We start from the raw sequence: 3,908 nt of genomic DNA on the forward strand, positions 1-3,908 counted from the left end.
CACAGGCGCCCGCCACAACGCCCGGCTATTTTTTGGTTGCAGCCGTCATTGTTGTTTGGCAGGTCCGGGCTGGGGATTCGAACCCGCCACCTCAGGTGTACGTGGCTGGCGCCTTAGCCGGTTGAGCCACAGGCGCCGAGCTGACCCTTCATGTTTTGTTCAACTTTTGAGTTGAAACGTCCCTTTCCCATGAAGCCCTTTACTGTACTAGGCTAGGCTAGATCTTCTATCCCCAAACTGTCTGCTTCTTCCTAGGCTTTCTGCAACTGAAAATTAGGTAGGGCGGCGCCTGTGGCTCAGTGAGTAGGATGCCAGCCCCATATACGGAGGGTGGCGGATTTGAACCTGGCCCTGGCTAAACTGCAACAAAAAAATAGCTGGGTGTTGTGTTGGGCACCTGTAGTCCCAGCTACTTGGGAAGCTGAGGCAAGAGAATTCCCTAAGCCCAGGAGTTGGAGGTTGCTGTGAGCTGTGTGACACCACAGCACTCTACCGAGGGCAAGAAAATGAGACTCTGTCTCTAAAAAAAAAAAGAAAGAAAATTAGGTAAATATTTGTTAACTACCTGTTCAGCTATGAACAGGTAGTTCAGCTTCTGGCCTGCAGACTCCATGAAAACAGGCATGCCTGTCTTGTTCACAGCTGTATCTATCTAGGGCTTTTCATTGCAGACTCTGGGCAAGTAGTAAATGAACAGCTGGGCTCACTATGAGAGGGGGTACTGCCCATTTTTTAAGTCCTTCCTGTTCCACCATGCTCACCTGCTTCACACACACCAATATGCAAGTCAACTTCCTGCATTTCAACCCTGCACTAAGTGTGCCATGAAAACAAGTATGACTGTGAAAGTTAATCATGGATAAAAGAATTTTCAACTAATTCTGTTCAACTATGCATTCCACATTCCTTAGATGGGTAAGTAGTAGGAACAACTGTAGTACAAACAAGTTGATTTAGCATCTCTGGAGGGGCACTGTACTGGAAAAGGAGGGGAAAAAATAAGATAATTTATTACTAAAGATTTCAACTTTTCGTTTCTTTTTCTTTTTGAGACAGAGTTTCACTTTGTCCCCCTCAGCACAGTACTATGGCATCACAGCTCACAGCAACCTCCAACTCTTGGGCTTAAACAATTCTCTTGCCTCAACCTCCCAAGTAGCTGGGACTACAGGCACCCACCATAAGACCTGGCTATTTTTGTTGCAGTTGTCATTGTTTTAGCAGGCCCAGGTTGGGTTTGAACCTGCTAGCCTTGGTGTATGTGGCTGGCACTGTAACCACTGTGCTACAGGCGCCAAGCCAAGATTTCTGCTTTTCTTATATTTATGGGTAATAACCAGGTTCATTCATTGTAATAAACCACTTGACTTTAGAGAAAGAATCTAACACCTTATAAAAGGACCATTATGTGTTAGCTTTACAGGCATGAGGCCTCACCTATTAACATACATAGCACATTTCACCATAACTTAAACTCCGAATCTAATATATACACTAATTTGGTGGGTAAAAAAAGTATCCCTTTAATAGCCTCGGTTTGAAAGACTCCACAACAGTGGTTCTCAACATTCCTAATGCCTCCTAATGCTGCAACCCTTTAATACAGTTCCTCCTGTTGTGGTGACCCCCCAACCATAAAATTATTTTTGTTGATACTTCATAACTATAATGTTGCTACTGTTATGAATCATAATGTAAATATCTGATATGCAGGATGTATTCTCATTGTTACAAGGGGGTTGCAACCCACAGGTTGAAAACTGCTGCTCCACACAGAAAAACACCTTTAGTTTAGCTGATTAAGAAATATTGTGCAAACCTATAGTTTTTCATTTAATTTGTATGGATCTAAACTAGAGATAGTTGATTTAATGCACGTACATGAATTTTTTTTTTTTTTTTTTTTGTAGGAAAGGTCTTTATTGGTAGGGGAGCGAGGCTGCAGAGCAGCACCAAGGAGGAGAGAAGAGAAGGGAGAGAGATAAAGAGAGAGTGGGGAAAAGAAGAGAGAGAGAGTGAGGGGAAGACGAGAGAGAGAGAGAAGGAAGGCAGAAGGAGGTGAGAGAGAGAGAGCATATACATGAATTTTCATCCCAATTTTTTAAAACATTTCATTGAAAACTAAGCATGTGGTGGCACCTGTAGCTCAAGTGGCGAAGGCGCCAGCCACATAGAACAAGGCTGGTGGGTTCAAATCTGGCCTGGGCCTGCCAAACAATGACAACTACAACCAAAAAATAGCTGGGCATTGTGGTGGGTGCCTATAGTCCCAGCTACTCAGGAGGCTGAGGCAATAGAATCACTTGAGCCCAGGAGTTGGAGGTTGCTGTGAGCTGTGACACCATGGTACTCTACCCAGGGCTATAGCTTGAGGCTCTGTCTCAAACAAAAAAAAAAAAAAAAAAAGAAAGGAAAAATTTTAACCATGGATCTAAATCAAACAGAGTCCTACCACCCAAACTTAGAGGTTTTGTAGCCTAACAAAAGGCAGGAAGATCTAGCTTTCCCTTCAGCCCTAGTATTCTACATCACTTCCCCAAATGAGACTGAGCAAGTCTCCTCTCTCAGCCGGTTCCCTTATCTGCAAAATGAAGAGACTGGACTAATGCTCTGCCCAACTCAAAACTATACTGATAAAGAGCACCAACTACCCACTTGAAGTAACAGCAAAGAATTAGACATTGGGAAAAACCAAAAAACCCATTTCATGAGGCAGCCAAACTAGTTTGTGGTAAGGGAAATTTTTTTAGGATGAGTTCATTGCCTGAATTAATCTCAATCTATTAGAAATAGAAGTAGGACAATCTGATTTAACAGTCAACCTCTCTATAATCAATGAATGAGCAGATAATGTCTCCACTAGGCAAGAAAGAGAAATACCAGGCATCTTTTGACATCCTTTATTTTTCTGCCCACTCCCATCCCTCATCATTGCCACACACGTGCCTTCCTAAATCATAGGCTTTTAAACCCAAATTTGGGAATATAATTAAAGTTTCAGAAAAGGAAACCATAGAGAAACAAAGCCAATGAGGAAGTGCCAAAGGTGGAGGCAGCTAATAGTCCACATCTTTGTCCTGCTGCTGTAGTCATCAGCTAGCCGAAGGTCATATTCCTCATAGGATATTTGTCATTATATCTCCTCAGCCATTTAGTGAGCTCTGATTACTTGAAGATTCTAGAAAGCTCTGCACAACTATTAAGATGCTTCCAATATTCTTTTTTCTATATAGTTGTTGACATTTCCCCAGTACGCTTTGTACTAGAAAGTTGGAGCTTTTGAAACATTCAGATAGCTAATAAATGGTCAAGTACTATTATGAAGAACTCCGTGCTATGGTGCTTTTAACTTCATTTTGTTGCATTAACTGAAGAGTATCATTCCATGTACAAGACACTGAGCTGACAGATAACAGCCATGGCTTTTGCTCAGATTGGTGGGAGGATAATAGCATGCAAACATTGGTATAAGAGCAATAACAGTTTATTATTTTATTTTGATAGAGTCTCCTTTTGTTGCCCACAGAGTGCAGCGGCATCACAACTCAACAGCAAATTCCAACTCTTGGGCTCAAGTGATCCTCTTGTCTTAGTCTTTCTATTTTTAGTAGAGACGGGGTCTCTTTTTGCTCAGATTGGTCTTGAACTTGTGAGGTCAAGGAATTCACCTGCCTCCGCCTCCCAGAGTGCTAGGATTACAGGTGTGGACCACTGCACCTGGCCTTGTCTTATACTCTTTAGCTATGGGTATCTTATGACTAAACATGCAAAGACATTGTGTTGTGTTGGCTCTAACCTGCTTGCAGTTACTGCTAAAAGTGAAAATCAATTTAAAAGGAAAGGCTAAATTGTCACCCAGGGTGACAGCTTGAGACTGTCTCAAAAAAAAAAAAAAAAAAAAAAAAAAA

This window comes from Otolemur garnettii, unplaced genomic scaffold (genome assembly GCF_000181295.1).
Source record: "Otolemur garnettii isolate 467f Iridium unplaced genomic scaffold, OtoGar3 scaffold00020, whole genome shotgun sequence".
Taxonomy (NCBI): Eukaryota; Metazoa; Chordata; class Mammalia; order Primates; family Galagidae; genus Otolemur; species Otolemur garnettii.